Source organism: Rhineura floridana, chromosome 12, assembly GCF_030035675.1.
Source record: "Rhineura floridana isolate rRhiFlo1 chromosome 12, rRhiFlo1.hap2, whole genome shotgun sequence".
Taxonomy (NCBI): Eukaryota; Metazoa; Chordata; class Lepidosauria; order Squamata; family Rhineuridae; genus Rhineura; species Rhineura floridana.
The window spans coordinates 30,086,204-30,105,300 of NC_084491.1; the positions used below are offsets into that span (position 1 = coordinate 30,086,204).

The 19,097-nt window shown below is 43.2% G+C and overlaps 1 protein-coding gene across 4 annotated transcripts in view; it reads right to left on the reverse strand.

The window, feature by feature from the left end:
- Window positions 1-19,097, reverse strand: part of KIRREL3 (kirre like nephrin family adhesion molecule 3) — a 973,594-nt gene that overhangs the window by 943,618 nt on the left and 10,879 nt on the right. The window contains exon 2 of one of the 4 annotated variants that reach the window (XM_061592927.1): window positions 7,920-8,020. The exons of the other annotated variants lie outside the window; for them this stretch is intronic. The gene's annotated coding sequence lies outside the window, so the exon portion shown is untranslated. The remainder of the gene's footprint in view (window positions 1-7,919; window positions 8,021-19,097) is intronic. 4 annotated transcript variants of the gene reach the window in all.

Genomic DNA, 19,097 nt, shown 5'->3' on the forward strand with positions numbered 1-19,097 from the left:
AAAGGCAGGATATAAATCAAATAATAAATAAATAAATAAACTAGTCACAGATTAGACAGCTTTGGATGCAGAACGTCTTGAGTCTTACCGACAGGTGGGGAGGACAGATAAAAAGCACTAACCAAGTATAGGGCTTGAGTGACAAAGTTGGTCAGTGTGTATCAACCCTGCAAGAAATGCAAGGTAGGTCACACATACATACCCACACACTCAGGCTGTGTACGCACTCTCATTTACTCTGCATACAGTGCACTTCCACTGCTGGTTTGGGAAGCGGTGTACATATGACGTTAGCCACAATCCATATCTATCCTGTCATTTCTTAGGCAATACTGCATTTTGATGTACTTTCCTCAAACCAGCTTCAATCCGAATTAAGAAAAAAAGAACAAACTAGTTGTATTTTAAGCTGGTAAAGTATACAGAGTTTCTATAGTAGGGATGGGGGAGAAATTTGATTTAGGTCACATTTAAAGCCAAATTTATCAAATTGCATTTTCTGAAACAATGTGAAAATCAAAACACAGCCATCCTTCAAAATTCACACTTATCTGAATTTTTGCGATGTAGTTCTCCAACCAAGCAATGTTTACAGAAATGCATCTAATAGAGGGCAGTGTGCATAAAAACAAATATATTGGTGAAAATAACACACAAAAATGCATTATAAGGATAAATTGCTTGCAAAAATGTGTGCATTAGTCAAAACTGCCTACAAAATATAGATTTATTCAGAGAAATGCACACTAAAATGGTGAATAATTTTCATGAGGGTTTTTTAAAAAAAAAAAAATGCAAATTGCTGCAGAAATATATGGAGAACCAAATTTAACTTACAAGATCTGAACAGGGTGGTTTATAACAGATGCTATTGGAGGTTGCTGACTCATAGGGCCGCCATAAGTCGTAATCGACTCGAAGGCACATAACAACAACAAGGAATGAAAAACTGAGAACACCGAAATTCATAGATCATTCTGTCCCTACTCTATAGCGACAAAATAAGAACTAGGGAAATAGTCCTACCCAGAACTAGGAATGCTTATTGGCACTAATGCAAATTTTATTCTATTGCTAATTGCGGTAGAGGGGAGAAGAGTGGTGTTTGGATCTTTCCTCCCCATGCGGCGTTGTCCAAATAGCAATTTCTCCCCACCCCCTGATGTAGCTGCAAGCCACACAATTAATACAACATGTAGTTAGGCCCTCTGTCAAGTCTGGTTGCATTTCCTCTGTCTCTTTACCGTGCCCTTAAGAAACTTGACTGTAGCAGCTTCCCTGCTACTTTTCAGCTTTTTCTTCAAAGCTTGATCTCTATGTGGCACTTAGGGCAGCGTCTTGATAGCCCCACAGCCCTCCCTCAGGTATTGTGGTAACTGACCTTCAAAGGCTAATGTCAAAAAAGCAGAAGAGAACACACGAGACCCAGGTGGCCTCGGTGGCACGGAATGCTTTCTACCATCTTCGTTTGGTAGCCCAGCTACGTCCCTATCTGGACGGTGATGACCTCACCTCTGTTGTTCATGCTCTGGTAACTTCTAGATTGGACTACAGCAATGCGCTCTATGTTGGGCTGCCCTTGAAGATAATTCGGAAACTACAGCTAGTCCAGAATGCAGCGGCCAGATCGTTGACGCGGACCAGAAGGTCCGCTCATATAACACCTGTTCTGGCTCGTCTGCACTGGCTCCCTATTTGTTTCTGGGCTAGATTCAAAGTGCTGGTTTTGACCTATAAAGCCTTACATGGCATGGGACCGCAATACCTGGTGGAACGCCTCTCCCAATATGAACCTACCCGTACACTGCGCTCAACATCTAAGGCCCTCCTCCGAGTGCCATCTCATCGAGAAGCTCGGAGGGTGGTGACTAGATCTAGGGCCTTTTCGGTGGTGGCCCCCGAATTGTGGAACAGTCTTTCCGATGAGGTGCGCCTGGCGCCGACGCTGCTATCCTTTCGGCGTCAGGTGAAAACCTTTTTATTCTCCCAGGCATTTTAAAGTGTATTTTAATCTGTTTTTAAAGTGTATTTTAACTGTACTTTTAGTGTTGTATTATGATGCTGTTTGCTTTTTGTTGTTATTTGTTTGTTTTTGGTTTTTGACTTTATTATATTTATTGTAGTTATATATTGTGTTGTTTTTATCTCTTATGTACACCGCCCAGAGAGCCGTCAGGCTTAGGGCGGTATATAAATGAAATAAAATAAATAAAATAAAATTATACAGTTAGACCACTGATCCGCCTAGTCTAGTGGTCTCCCCAAGGCCTCAGGCCATCCTGCAACCACAGATCTTCAACCTGAGATACCAGGGACTGAACTTGGGAATAAAAATGCAAACCATGTTCTCTGCAACAGATTTCCTATCCTTCCCCCCCATAAGAGCTTTGAAGCAGAAAGACACACAAATGCCAGATCCCACACAAATGAACAGAAAACATTTACAGATCAGATGAAGAGGTGGCAGAAAAGCTTTCCGCTTCATGCGCGAAGTTCCCAAACCCATCCTTTTATTGTATTACATTTTCATTTGAAGTAAATATCTATTTTCAATTAGCACATATTTCAAGAGCGACATGCATCATTTAGAGTGCTAGTTTCTCTTCCCCTCATTATTAGACTAGGAGTCATTGAAGTTTAACTAACAGCATTTTAAAAGACTCTGCTTTAGAAAGACTGGGCTAATCCACTACGCCTCCTTCTCCATGCATCTGAAATTCTCTTACCCATCGCCATGAGAATGAAAAGTGGCAATGAACTGTTTCCTGGCTGTGATGCTATCAGGCCACTGGTTTTATTAGAGAGTCAACACCTCGCAGGTACCCCCTGTTCTTCTTCAGGCATACTATAGATGCATTCTGGGCCTTTTTCTAATGTAATTAACTAAAATGGAAATGGACTGCCTTCAAGTCGATTCCAACTTATGGCAACCCTGTGAAAAGGGTTTTCATGGTAAGCCGTATTCAGATGCGGTTTACCATTGCCTTCCTCTGAGGCTGAGATGCAGTGACTGTAAAGTTACCCTATATTAGGGAAGATCAAGAAAGTCACCACTTTGCAGATTCTTACAGCTACTGAGGGCCATTACATGGAGGCCAACTTGCATTTGCTACTGATGCTCAGTTCAGACATTGTGCCCAAACCATAGTTTAGATTAACCATAGTTCAGAACACACACCATGGTTTACAGCAGTTTATCTGCGTTTGCTTCCTTATCAATACTCATTTCTCCAAAGCCTCTACACCAGACGTGACTAACCCACTAGACCTGGTAGGGCTGATATGGGGGTGTGGCCAATGAGGTCATGGGGTAGTGGTCAAATTTTGGTTCCCCCCCCATCCTCCTTCCTTGCAAACATACCGTGGATACTTAACCATTCTAATTTTGCATATAACTCCTAACTAAACTGTAAAGTATCTTACTTTGGTTCAGAAGGAATTCTGGCTGCTGTCACAATTGCTTCTCTGATGGAGGAAAAGTTGTGTGGCCTCTGCCTGTTCTGGATCTTTTCCTATCCTTCGCAAAGAAATAGTGGACACTTAAACATTGCAGTTTTAACAATCCTTAGCACCTATCAGAGCTGTAGTCCTATGTTTGGTCTCATGAAGTGCACACAGTTAAGTCAAATCTCCTCAAAAGTGAGCAGAAAACTAGATCTCTACTTATTCATTAATGGTCTCAATCCTGTTTTCAAAAAAGACATACACAAAGTAAGTAAGTTGCTGGAAACTCACATTTAGTAGGCACTAGGTCTACAGAATACAGTGGGATTTACTTATTTCTAAACAAGATAAAGAGGATTGTGTAAGTAACCAGAAGTGCTTGGAAAAATTCCTTTTAAAAAGGAACGAAAGAGTTCAAGTTAATCTAAGTGAAATTCTAGTTTATAATAATTTCTGACTGCCGTTCAGCTGTTTAAGGCACAAGAGTGGTGCTCTCATCCAACTCCAACCCTAAACCATACAAAGAACTCAAGTGAAGAGTAAAACAAAAAGAAATGATATAGTTGGGCAACTTGATAATATATATTTATAATAAAGCTTATTTAAAATTAGCATCTGTAATGGTATACATATAATGGTTAGGATGCTGGACTAGGATCTGGAAGGTCAGGGTTCAATTCTACTCCCACTTAAATAAACACAGTGAGGCTTGCTTCTAAGTAAACAATAACAGGATTATTTAGTTACTATAGTGAAATCATACCTCCTCCCACACATGCCCTACTAACTGGATTACCAATGCTAGGATATCTGTGTTATCAGCTACTCTCCTGCCCTCTCCTCCTCCAGTCCCATCATGAAAGACACAGTCCTGGGTTCAGAAGGAAAATAAACAGCTAGTCTTCTTCAAATTACTCCTAAGTGTTTTGCTTTAATTAAAGTAATTATCATGCTTGCTCTCATCTCTGTGGGGGTTAATTATCTTGCATATGCCCATATCAAATTTTCAGATACGTTAAATAATTAAAAATGGCCCAGTCCAGCCCAATCCATTCTTGGGGCAGTTGGCCACCAAGAATCTCCTCACCCTCCCATCCCGACAATAAAAAATTCCAGTTCAGGTCTAGCCCATGGGGGGGGGGGGAGAGAGAACAGATTCTCACCATACACACTTATGATGCCAGCCAAACATTGGGAGGGGGCAGTTTGCCACCAAAAATCTCTTCTCCCCACCCTAACAATGAAAAGGCTCAGTTTGGCCCATGAAGAAACCAAATCCCCTCATACAAACACACCTTATGTTGCCAGCCAAACATTTTTGGGGCAGTTTGCCACCAAGAATCTCCTCTTCCCTCACCTGGATAATAAAAAAGACCTGGCCCAACCCATAAAGAAACCAGATCCTCCTCCTACACCACTTTATGATGCCAGCCAAACATTTTTAGCGGCAGTTTGTCACCAAGACTCTCCTCTTCCCCCCACCCTGACAATAAAAAGTCCTAGTTTGGCCCATGAAGAAACCAGATTTCCCCCCACCCCCTTATGATGCCAGTCAAATATTTTTAGGGGCAGCTTGCTATCAAGAAGAATCTCCTCTCCCTTTCCAGACCCTGACAATAAGTAGGGCCCAGTCCAGCCTGCTTTTGGAGTAGTTACCACCACTCCTCTCACTGATATGTCTCTATATATCTAAGCATACCCAGAACCAGTGTGTGATTCTGATATAGACTAAGACTATCAAGTGGGCTGCTCTTGAAGCAGTCTAGACTCCTCCCTGACTCCTCCCTAATTTGCAATAGCGGCAGTGTTAAATAGGACTCTCAACAAACAATGGAGTAGAAGCAGGGCCTGCGCCGGGCATGACGGGGCCCTTGGGCCCCAGCCTGTCCCAGGCCCATTGCACCCGCCCCTCCTACCTCTCCTGTTGCCTCACATGAATGCTGTGCATGCTGTACATGCCTGCCTGCCATTGATGTGGAAAATTCCATGGCCATGATGGGCGAGGGCAACTGCACGTATAAAGGAGGGTGGAATGACTGATGTGTCATTGTGAACTTTTTAAATTTCCCGCTGTGTGTAACAGCTAACAGAGTGTTACTGCACAGCCTTGTAGGCGCATGTCGCAGTTGGAAATTCTCCCATTCACTATATGAAATCACATGCCCTGAGAGACTGTAAAGGTACATAAGGAGGGGTCTGCCTGTGCTCAGACAGACATGCTTGTGTGATCGCTGTCTCCTTACGTAAGTAATAAAATTCAGCTTGCCGATTACAGAAGTCTCATATGCACTTACTCCTGGGTCCAAACCTAAGTGTTGTGGCAAGAATTCCACAACACCATCAACAAAGATGGTGGCAGGGGCATTTACTCCTTAGGGAAGTCTCCGCTGCCATCTTGGTTGATGGTAGGCATGCGTGCACAGCATTCACAGCAACAGGAGAGGTAGGTGGGGCGTGCTTATTGAAGCCCTCATGGTCTGTATGCTCCCTCTCTGCGATCTGAGGCAGGGCCAGAAGTTGATGCTGCTGCAGATCACAGAACAGGAGTGCTACCCTCCCACCCTAAGGTGGGGCCCTTCAGGGGCCCCTCTGGACTACAGGGGCCCTCAGCCAGGGGCCAACCTGGCTGCCCTCTGGCACCGGCCCTGAGTAGAAGCCTTCTAAGAGGGTTGATAGACAAGCAGGCAGACCAAGGGCAAGGACCTCTTTGCTACAGCTGCACTTTTGGATTAGGAGTGGCTGAGTGATGCTGAGAGCTGATTGGCCAGAGAACAGTAGATTGATGTAAATGCTTGCGGAGCTACTCTGAGTTCAAATAGAAGTATAAAATGTGTTTGGAACAAGAAAGAGTGTGTGGCTTTGAGATTTCAGGGTGGGTTTTTTTTAAAAAATTGCTTGACATTCTTATTTGGAGGGCTGTGCCCTGGTAGCCCCAACAGACCAGCTTCTACTGCTCTGCACTCACTAGGGACCTGAAGCCACCGGTCACAGCCCTATGTACCTGTATGTTACATGTATTTGCAGATGCTTGTGTTACATACAGTCTTTGAATGTTTAGATGTACATCTAGGTGGCTCAAGAACAGAGGAGGCTATTGGTCCATCTAGCTCAGTTTTGTCTACACGGACTGGCAGTGGCTCTCCAGGATTGCAAACAGGGTTCTATCCTAGCCCTACCTAGAGTTGCAAGGGTATATGCATGATGCAGAACGTCTTCCGTTAAGTTTCCCAGCTGCCCCCCACCAGTGCCATTTTGGAGGGGGTGAGCTGTGAAATGAGAAGCAGTGCAAACTAGTTCTGTAATGAAAATCCCCCAATATGCTTTCCGACCTGCAGGGGAAAAAATATGGGGTACTCAAAGAAGGGCTGTAACTGAGCAGCAGAGCATCTGCCTTGCATGCAGAAGGTCCCAAATTCAATCCCCTGCATCTCCAGGTAGGGCTGGGAGAGAACCCTGTCTGCAAACCTGGAGAGCTTCTGCCAATCAGTGTAGACAATAGTGAGCCAGATGGACCAATAGTCTGACTCTGTATAGGGTCCTATGTTCCTATGGGAGGGCAATGATCAAGTGAGACTAATTTGCAGAATTTGGCCAGATAGTTCCACCCTTTTGGAGATTACATGGGATGTAGCCATTGAAAAGCAGTGCCTCTGATTTTGTGAAAATGGCTGAATATGTTCTAAATCATAGTAGTGATAGGGTACTATGTGTCACTCTGTAAAAAAAATGTCCACCTGTAGGGCAGCCATAGAACAAGTTGTGATGGGTGTAGTGCAACTTGCAGAGAGCTCTTGTGCCAAAAGGATGCAACTAAGGTACAGCTTTTATTTATTATTTTATGCACCTATTTATTAGATTTATATCCCGCCCATTCTCCCAGTAGCAGCCCAGGGCAGCTTTTAATGAGAACTGTTGTAATTCACACTTCCAGAACCCATACAAGAACCAAAACACAGCTATACGTCAAAATTCATACTTTGAATTTCGCACCCAGCAGGACTGAAGAAAACATATCCATCTCCCCTCCCCCTCCAGACTGTATCCATCCCTAGATGAGGCCAAAATCTACCTCTCCATCAAACCCACCTTTATTTAAGTTCATTTATGAATCACTTCTCATAATATGGGTTGAAGTGATTTCACAGTAAAAAATTTATGCAATTTAAAATATAAAAACAATTACAACATTTCAAAAACAATTCAAGACAAATTTAAAAACAAGTTCAGATCCCATACAGATAGCAACTGGTTAAAGATCTCCACTTCAAAGGCTTGTTGAAAAAGGCACACCTTTGATAAGCGCTGACTAAGCAGTAGAGATGGTGCCCATCTGATATGTACCTGGAGGGAGTTGCAAAAGGATAGGTGTGACCACACTAAAGGCCTAATTCCTATATTTTATGGAGTGGACCTCCTAATGAGATGATATCTGCAAGAGGCCCTCTTCTGTAGAGTGCAGCGATTGGTTGACATACCCTTGGTGCCTCTGCAATCAAACAATCATTTTCAGGATTTGGCCATCCATCGAGGTTACACCCAACAGAAATTCTTCATCTGTATCCACAGGCTCAGCTGTCTGCCAATGAAGCAAAGTTATAAACATAACAGCACTATTATGCTTCACTCATTATGCCTTGTTTTTATTGCAGGGCCTCATTAAGTTAAGCAGCTTCAATGCTTAACAGCCTCTCCTGGCCTCTTAGCTAGGGGGCCCCTGGCCCATATTTTGTCATCAATTACCACTTTATTAAATACACAAGGAAAAAGAATTACTGTTCTGTACATGCCTGCCCATCAATCAGGTCTACTGCCTCTCCAGACCTCCGCTTGCTTCCTCAACGTACGGGGGCCAAATGAATGTCAGCAGCACCTTTTCAATCATTGGAAATTTCCAATGTAATTATGAGCAGATTAAGGGATCTTTCCAAAGAGAGAGAAACCCAAGTCATACCTCCCTTTTGCATCGTCTGGCAGAAATGAATCTATCAAATCCAAACTGAAGAAAACAAAAGCAGGTGACAAAAGACAAACGTTCCTAAGCTCAGAGTAGGAATACTTAACTTCTACACCACCTTCTGTTTCAGAAACTTTCTATAAGCAGGGTGTTTCGGAAAGGTGAGGGGTGACTCCACAAACCCAGTTTCCACAAATCCAGTAATAATATGTAATCACATGGTTGCACTTTCTAGTGGGGAAATAAGTAGGAATCACATTTTATAAATGAGGTAGGGAAAAGCACAGGTTAAAAGTATCCAAGCCAAGGTCACTTCACAATGTGGTTTGAGTTTCCACTTTGAGATGTTTCCAGAATGCTAGCAGAAGAGTAAAGACACAATACTGCAGCATTCTATCACAGGATGAAAGTAGGCCGTAGATGCCATGGCAAAAGGCAATAAAAGGTATTGAGCCAGTGTGCAGAATCACACAACCTTTTCTTCACCCAACACATGGTGCACATTTACTGCTGCTTCCCCCCCCCCATACACTCTTCATTTTTATTTGGGTGGCCTTTCCCCCTCTGGTATGATCCCACTGTATTCAAAAGATAAGCGTTTGGAAATCAAAAAAGGTACAATGCAGGCACAGTGGAGATACTGAACCCATATATAGCAAGCGATGCAGCACTGATAAGTGTGAGGTTTTGTCAGAGGGAGGGAGGGGGAAAAGATGAAGGGGATGTTAGAAAAGATGGCAGTTTAGAAAGGTCTTTTGTACCTCAAACGCAGAAATCCGTGCGGCCAGTAATTTTCCTTTTTAAGACAACCAATTTGATCTGAAGTGGCTTTGAAGACATGAAAGAACTCCACGTTACCTAGTTTTATCTTAAACATACATCTTAAACCAATATTTGGAGCATGACCAGAGAGAGGGAGAGTGAACATTTTCAGAAATTGTTCCTAGCACAGGAGATGGATGCTGCCTATATGCAAAAGCCAAAAATATTGAAGACATGGGGTGGGGAAGGGGGGGAGGGAAGGAGAGTGATACAGCATGCAGATTTTACCCAACTGAACAGCTTTAGTTATTAAAGCAGCATTGGGTGACATTTCAGCTATCACAGGGCCCAAAAGCAAAAGTATTTCTGATCTCCTGGATAGCCTCATCTGACTGTTCTTCTAAATGTAAACGAGTTGCACTTCTAATGCTGAGCTGCCAACACTTCAACCTTTTCACAAGCAGTTGTTGTTATATGCCTTCAAGTTGATTGTGACTTATGGCAACCCTATGAATCTTTTTTGGATTATTCATAGGGTTTTCATGGTAAGAGGTATTCAACAGTAGGGAGCTTAAACTTTAAGGACCAGCCTGTGCTGGTGGGAAAAAAGTTATAAAATATCCAGCATTTTAGCTCATGAACTATGGAGTGACAGTTTGAATTGCAGATAGGGATGGAAAGATCTGTGTTTCAGTCCTCTCAGCTTCTCATTTTCCCATTCTTAAATTCAGTTCTCCATGTTTCTGGAGCAACTTGCAATTTTTTAAAAAAAAATTGTCATGAAAATTCTCCAGCACTTTAGTGCTAATTCCTCCCAATAAAACACGTTTTTGGAGGCAGTTTTGACTAATGTACACATTTTCACAAGGAGAGCCTCCTCTTATAATGTGTTTGTGTATGTTATGTTCACTCATATACTAAGCGGTCTGAGCATATAACAACTGTGCTGGCTCGCCTGCACTGGCTTCCAATACGCTTCCGGGCCAGATTCAAAGTGTTGGTGTTAACCTATAAAGCCTTATACGGCGTGGGACCACAATATCTGTCGGAACGCCTCTCCCGATACGAACCAGCTCGTACACTACGGTCTACTACGAAGGCCCTCCTCCGGGTCCCGACGCATAGGGAGGCCCGGAGGGTGGTGACGAGATCTAGGGCCTTCTCAGTGGCGGCCCCCAAATTGTGGAACAGTCTCCCCGAGGAGGTACGCTTGGCGCCAACACTATCATCTTTTCGGCGCCAAGTTAAAACCTTTCTCTTCTCTGAGGCATTTTAATCTTAGTTAAATGTTTGTAACTTGGTTTTAGATTGTGTAGTTTTTATATGCTTGTTGTTTCAGATTCTGTAATTTTATTGTATTTTATGTTAACCGCCCAGAGAGCTATTGCTAGTCGGGCGGTATATAAGTTTAAGAAATAAATAAATAAATAAATTTTTATGCACGGTTTCCCCCAACGTGTATTTTTATAAACATAGTTTGGCTGGTGAGCTGCATTGCAAAATCGAAGTAAGTGCTAATTTTGAAGGATGGCTGTGTTTTGGTACTCATATCGTTTGAGAAAGTGCAAATTAAGTAGGCTCACTTTTAAATGTAAACAATCAGTTTCTCACCCATCCCTATTCAGCATCGGTAATTATTTGCAGTATTGAGAAAAAGGCCTGAGCCCAAGTCAAAGAACAAGGATTTTCCACCTCCATCAGTTCATGGTTCCTAAGGAACTCTCCAGTGCACCCTGTATTAAACCCCTCACTTTGCAGCACTTTGATCACAGGTAAAAAAAAGAAGAAGCAATGCTCCTTCCTGCTACAAACCCTAAACCATCGCTTCTTCTGCTGGTCTTGCATGAGCCAGTAAGCAAGACTCATTTGATCACTCACCTTCTTAACACAGAGCAGCTTCTTCAATGCCATAAGAGCGCTGCTGCTGCCACCACAAGGCCAACATTAAAAGAGCATGTCTACTACTTTGCAGACTGAATTAATATTCAAAATGCATATGTTTTATTTAGGGGGCGGGGGGGGGAAAGAGCAATCTGCCTCCTTTCAAAAGGCCTGAATTATTAAGATACCCCACATTTGTATCTGGGCTCTTTCCTTAGCACTGCAAACACACAGCTGGGGGAAAAGCTGATGGTTCCGAGTTTGGTTGTTGGGAATGGCTGTTTGAGTCGCCTGCAAATCCCTTAATGGTGAGCAGTGACCAATCAGACCCCAATCAGGCAGCATTCTTTGAGTCACCGAGGGTTACAGCAGACAGAGCACAGCAGTAAAAGACATGCTGGAAGGAAATGGGCTTCATGCAACTGGGAGCCTGGAACGATTTATTAGGAAGCACAAAATGGTCTTTCCACTTCTAATCTCTACAGTTCTGGCAGCAGCTATTCTGGCCCAGCTGAGCCAGGTGTCAAGGCTGCAATCAGCTGGAACAGAAGCGGTTCTATATCTACCAAGAATGAAACGCAAGATCATTTTGATACAGAGAGAATGCAACCTTTCTTTGCTTCCCCCCTCCCATGATATTTCTTAGCCCATGAATGGCAAACTTCAGCTGAGACATAGCAACCAGTGATACCACCGGGTAGCTAATGGAGATGCAAAGTGATGGGCAGCTATGAAACTGATAGGCTCTTATGTAGGGGCTTTGTCTGTTAGGCCATTAAACAAGATGATGTTTAAGTGTTAGTGCCAACCTCAGTCAGAACCCCTTTCCCACATTTATTTATGTAATCAGGGCTGGCTAATCTGTGCCCCCTCCCAACATCATTGGGCTATAATTCCAATAATCTCTACTACTGGGCACATTGGCTGGGGCCGATAGGAGTTGTAGTTCAACAACATCTGGAGGGTTACAGGTTCCCCACCTCTGCTTTTTATCATCCTGCCCTTCCTCCATGGGACTTGGGGCAGCATATATTATCATTAACAATTGTCATGTGAGGTAGGTTAGACTGAGAGATGACCCTGAGCCAATCACTGAACTTCACAGGCGATGAGGGATTTGAACTCAAGTCTCCCTTGTTCAAATTCAGCACTTCATCTACATGATAATATTTCCTTGTGGTTGAGAACTAGACCCAACATGCCACCGGTGCAACTTGGATACCTGCAATCCACATGTACTTTGGAGACTGCACAGGCTTTATAATATGGGATGCAAAGTCTCTGCAGTGGTTCAGCTACTTTGCATCCCATATTATAAAGCCTGTGCAGTTTCCAAAGTACATGTGAATTGCAGGTATCCAAGTCACACTATAAAACAAAACACCATGACAGACAACTCTTTATCCAATGAAAAAGATGCTCACACCCCCATTCTGACCAGTATCTTCTGCCATTTTTCACATGAGGAAGCCTTTCATAAAATGCATGCCCCACCAAGCCACAACACAGTCTACCAGCCATGTGTGACAACTCAGCAAAGGCTCAATAAACATACTGGTTTGGCCAGCTGCCTGAGGAGTTGTCAAGGATCTGGCAAGACACACTACATTAGTGACTGGGCTCAGGTTATGCAGGCTTTCCTTTAAAAGGTGCTTGCAAGCTTTACAAAAAAAAAAACCCAGTGAGACCATGGTTCTCATCTGTTTTGGCAAAGCTGCAAAACTTTTATTATGTTCAGTCACAGAGCTCTAGTTACTAAAGCTTCAGTAATGACACAGCTATCAGCCTTTATGCTTTAAAGCACAAGAATCTCTGTCTGCCAATGGATGGGGGGGGGAAAGCACTTCAGGGACTGCCACAATTAGAGTTGGGGTGTTTGGTGGTAGTGCAGAGATTTGCTCAGAAATGTTTCCTCAGGATGACTGATCACTCCATTTGAGAAGGATTCCCCCATTCCAGATCAAAATGGATATTAACCCCCCCCTGCAAAATGTGTACTGCCTCACTTGCATGATTCATCTGAAATTATTACACTACAATAATCTCTTCCAACGCACCTGCTCTCTGCCATGGGCACATCATGATCCAGATTGAATAGAAATATTGGGGTGGGGGTTATACACTGGTAAGCGGATAGCTGTGTTTTGGTAAGGGCCTTTTGAATAGGGATGCAAAACATATCCAGAATTTTCAATTCCTGATGTAGTTGCAAAGATGCAATATTTACAGGTAAGCGTCTCTAGTAAAGAGAACAGTTTGCAGTCAAGTAGCCATTTGGAAAATCCTACAATTGCAGAAAATCACTAACTACTTTTTTCAGATAATTGTCTGGAACATGCAATTCTACTTTTTGGCATCGGCACTCGCACACATCTCTAGTCTATTCTTCACATCTAAACCAGCTGTTTCCCAGGACAATTGTTGCAAAGGGAAATGTGCCAGCAATCAACACCCCCCCACACACACGAAGTGTCTAAACTAACTGGGCCAGAAAGATTGTTTATCAGCTACTGCAGAATTAGGACACTCGTTTTCATGGACCAGTGGCTTGCTGAAAACATACATTGAGTCCTTCCTCCCCACTCAGACTGAGCTGTAAATATAACCATAGGCCAGATGCTGAAATTGCTACAGAAGAGGATATCAAATGCACCTCCAGCTCAGCCTGATGAGGTTTTAATGCAAATAGGCATCTTCTGAAACACACCACCTGTGCACTCATGCAAGAACATTAAAGCCTGTTGGCTTCAGTCCAGAAACAATCATGAATGACTTAGCAATCTTCTTTATCATCCCTTTCACCTGGGATCCAAGTATTTTCTATGCTTTCAACATTGTTGTAATGGGCGGGCCAATTTCTTTACAGTGTGTGTATAAGTAATAGCTCAACATAGGGTAAGCTGTCCCTGTTTTATGTCAGCAACTTCCAGTTTCTTATCCCATACCTTTAATGCAGTCCTAAAAAAGAAATTTCAAAACACGCTCCAACTCCAATTCACGAGTCCCTCCCCCACAAACATGATTTCTGCACTTCCTAGATATTCAGGAGTCAAAGGTGGCGAACCTGAGCTCTCACCCACATAAACTGTTATTGTCCCATCTGTCCTGAAACTTAAATGAATGCACACTTACCTTACTTACCTTACTCACTTACTCACTTACCTTACTTACCTTACTGTCGCCTATTAACAGTGGCAACCCACCTTTCTAAATGAGCATCTGGCAGGTTTAATCCTACCATCTCACAATTGCTGTGCTAGAGCAACCTTCCCTAACCTGCTGCACTTCAGATGATGTTGATGTTGGGACTGCCCTCAGTCTCAGACAGCATGGCCAATGGTAATGAAGGATGGGAATTGTCCAAACGTATCTGGAGGGCACCGAGTTGGGAAAGGCTGTTGTAATGTCTAAATCTAGCCATGATGGTGGTAATTGGCATGAATTGTGCTGACAAAGATTGTGGGTACTAAACCAGGGTCTCTTGTTCTCTTCCCCTCTCCCTCCAACCAAAATAATAATAATCTGATTAGCCACACTAAGTTCAATCAGTCTAGCTTGTTACTGAGCCCCCAAGTAGCACTGACACTTATTTAATCTTTGTAACATTGTTGACTGTGTGCTTAAAATATTGCACCGTTATGGAAGACGTTCATTTCCAAGAAGCTTATGCTAAATCGTGGTATAAAGGAAACACTGAGACGTTATTGACATTGACTGACTCCTGTTAGTGTATAGACTACATTCTCATTTGTGCCATAGAAAATGTTTGGAAAGAGGCAGTGGTAGTGGAAAAAAACACAAGGATCTTCACTTCTTATCTCTTTTAATGGGTGACAGAAAGACAGGGAGAAGATGTCTACTGTCCATAGTAGGACTAGATAGCAGAGTTCAATGGATTTTATGTAACACACTTTCTATTTCCTTGGAAGATGCAGAAAGGGAATTGGCTTGGAGCATCAGTTGAACTTGGAAGCCCAAAGCAAGCAGAAGATGCCTGCCCCAATGAGTTATGTACACAGAAGCAGGATAACCATGCATATCTTGAACAGGGGTGTCATTGTCTGGGGTCTCGGCAGCTCATAGCCCCATTATTTTGGGGGGAGCAGGTTCCCAGCCAGGTCCCTGTATATGAGCCAATCAGCATGAAAAGGGAGCATGTTAGCCACTAAGAAGAGTCGTCATCCTTTCATGTTGATTGGAACCAATTAGAGTGAAAGGAGATGAGTCACCCACTGAGAAGACTCTTCTCAGTAGCTAACACACAGCATCCCCTTTCATGCTGATTGGGTCCTAGGGATGTCTGTTAACTAACTATGGACTTGTGAGATGATAGGGAGAGCAAGGGAAAGTGGAAAGGGGGTGTGGTTGTGAGGAGGTGTGGTGTGACTATCGTGAAGGGCTCCTGTACTTCTGAATTAGCCACTATACTACTGATCTTAAAGTCACACAAAAATCATTTGCACAGATAGGTGCAATTCCTCCACAAAATCCACCAGCCAAACTGTATATGCACAAGCTGACAGGTACTTACAACAGTACTGATTGGCTATTTAGAACAGGGAGAAAAGGACTGGTTTGATTGCTACTTCAAGCCAAAGAGCTGATCAATACTATTGCATCCAATTGGTCCATGCATCATAGTTCCACAGTGGAGCTGGATTGGAGCCTCTGTCCTTTATCAAGAGTATCGAGCCTCACCAATTTTTATTGCATTATTCCTGTATGGCAGCAGGATGAATGTCTGTAGATCAGCCACATTCTACCAACACCAGGCAAACAAATGGCCACTGGTTATTGTCCTTCAGCACAGGAGATATTTTTTAAGTCTCACAGTATCAGAAAGAGACATTTATTAGCTATGTCAAATCCACAAAGTAGTTCTGTTCAGGGAAATGCTTGAATTTGATTTACTATTTGTTAGTTTGTTACTGTAAGCACCATAAACACTGTCACAAGTTAGTCACACATGGCCATGGGTTAAACGTCTCTATGGCATGAGCAACCCTATGGCAGGTGATGCAAGGCTTGGGGCCTATAACACCACAACAGGGAATTGCTGCTTCTGTTGCTTAGATGCACTTTTTTTTCATTTTATCGAGAATGATGTGGAGTCAACATAATCCTATCTCCTTGCTTGGAATCAAAGTTAATCAGCAACTCAAGAAGTGAACTTGGGGAGGGGGGGAATGCTAACCTTCACAGCAAAGTGGGAAAAATGACCATATCTACACTACAAAATTATAATCAGTTTAACTATCTTGGATGACACTCAAAGAAACTAGGGAAGTGTAGTTTAGCAAGGTATTGAGGATTCAATTCCTCACCCCTTCTCGTAGATTACTGTGCAAGTTCCTTAGGATGAGGGAATGACAAGTCAATTTAAATATGAAGTGTGGCACTATTTAAAAGTGTGCTTGGGAATGCAACACTGCAAATCTGAGTAGACCGCATGATCATTTTAACCATGTCCTTCAATACTGCCAGTATTAACAACATGATGTGCATATAATTATGCTGAATGTACAAACGTTTAAATTTACCAAAGAGATTTACAACACACCACTGCAACCATTTATTACTCCCTCTTATTCAGATTCTTGTGATTCATATTCTTGGAACCAATTACCTAGACAGGCAGTGGGCTCTCCGACACTGGAGGCATTCAAGAGGCAGCTGGACAGCCATCTGTCGGGAATGCTTTGATTTGGATTCCTGCATTGAGCAGGGGGTTGGACTTGATGGCCTTACACTCACTGCTAAACCCATGATTGCTTCCATGCAAAATGTGATAGACCTTTAGAGCTTTCATGAGACTCACATTCACACCACACATTTGAAGCAAGTTTAACACACATTTAACCCACACTGCTTCCCCCAAAGAACTCTGGAAATCGTTGTTTGTTAAGGGTGCTGGGAACTGTAGCTCTGTGTAAAGTAAATTACAGCATTTAGTGCTAATGTATCCAATTGGTCCATGCATCATCGTCCCAGCTGTTGAATGTGCACGGTGCACATTCCAATGCTTCATGCATCTAGCTGGAAACATAAAGTTCTATGCAATTGTGTTTTTGCATATTATGGGGGCCTCTTAAAGAATCATGGGCCAACTAGAATGAACGTTAACATTTTTGCGTATTTAAAGGAGAACCTGAGAGGACGCTGCTCTCTAGGGTCACCTCCATGCTAGATTGACTTATGCTTCCACTTAAGTTCTGAAAGTGTTAACATTAAGACAAGTGACAAAAAAGAGTGACAGTAAGGAGGGGAAATCGTATTGCAAACTGCACCTCGCATTAAGAAAAAAGGGGATGCATATTCACCAAAAAGCAGAAAAGGGGAACAGTGCCTGCCCCTGAGTTCAAGGGAGAAAAACTGAATAGCTCTAGAGTGGAAGAAAGAATTAAGGGAGCTCAAGAACAAGAGTGGTTTTAAGCACTGGGTGGGTGGGGAGGGAAGGGCAAAATACCATGGCAGCCCCTCTCCTTTGTCATTGGGCCCTAGCTTTGCATTTGCTGTTGTATGGAAATTTAGAGCAGGGTGGTGAACCTCAGCCCTGGGGGCCGAAAGTGGCACTCCCAAGCATCTCTGCTTGGCCCTTGGGACTCTCCCGAGACTACCTCCCCAACCTCTGCCCTACTGGCCTTGTGTTTCACCCTCCTTGAGTGTTGCCTCCTTCAACTCTCACAACGCCTCTTGGTTGCATGGATGGGGGAAGAGAGGGTTGTGCATAAAAACGAGCCTAGCGTCCGAAGGTAAAAGGCTGGCTAAAGGGAATGGGGCCCTCCTGCTGAAAAAGCTTCTCCACCCCTCCTGTAAGGTTTTCATGTGTTTTTGCGATGTTGTGTGATGGTGTTTTATTGGTTTCATCTTACTGTACAAGGCTCCACAAATGTTTTGTTTTTTTAAAATAAAGAGCAGCCTATAAATGTAATGAGTAAGTTGAGGGCTTACCTGACAGCGGTGGGCAGCAATATTAGAGCTCTGCCAGGCAGCTGAAACAGCCCACCATTTTCCCAGAATGCTCCAGGGCAATTCTACATCAGAGGCATTGGGAACATTCAAATAGCAACTAGGTCAGAAAAATAAGGGGGCGGAAGGGCAGGTATCAGCAATGGGCCCTGCCAGTGCGCCAACACCTTGGAGGCTACTCAAGGATGCCAAGTGCTGCTGACACAAATCCTGCCCAAAAAGATGTTGGGAAAACTACCAGCAAACATACCAAGAACAAGCTAATGTGTTACTAGAAAGATCTTCAATGTTCATTGTTATTTGCTCAAGTTACCCCTAAAGATGAACATCGTTCAAACTCATCAGTTGTTGGATTACATAACAAGCTCCCTTATAGGTCCATCTAGCTCAGTACTGTCTACACTGACTGGCAGCAGCTCTCCAGGCTTTCAGGCAGGAATATCTCCCAGCCTACCTGGAGATTCTGAGGATTGAACTTGGGACCTTCTGCATGAAAAGCAGATACTCTACCACTGAGCTACAGCCCTTCCCAGATTATTCTATGTCCAAAACTTAACTTTTTTTCTTCTACCTTGCATGGGTGGACTAGTTGTTCCCCTAGTTTAGTGCTTTATGTTTTCAAGCCATCTCCAGTAACATAACACTGTGCCACGCAGACAAGGCAAGAGAACCAAAGCCTTCTGAATTAAAGACATAACATGGTTTGCAAGGAATCAAAATAGGAAAGCAGGAAATATGATCCAAAGGAAATTCTCCATGCAGGTTCTCCCTTTAATTTCAAGCTCAAGTGCGCTGGAAAGCAAGTTCCACCAAAATCAATGGGACTTCTTTCCAATTGCACAGGTTCAGGAATGAAGCAGCAGCAGCTCAATATCAGTATGTCAAGAAGGACAGAGAGAGAGAGAGAGAGAGAGAGAGACCAGCTTCTACATATACTTCTTTAACAGAGTGCTTTAAAGCTAGACAGGCAAAGCAGAGGATTCTACTCTACTGGCTTATACAAAGTACCCTTTCCTAATTCTAATAGACATCAGCCTTCTGCCTGCCCTGCAAGTGGAAATGCATTCTGGCTTCTTAGGGGTGGCAT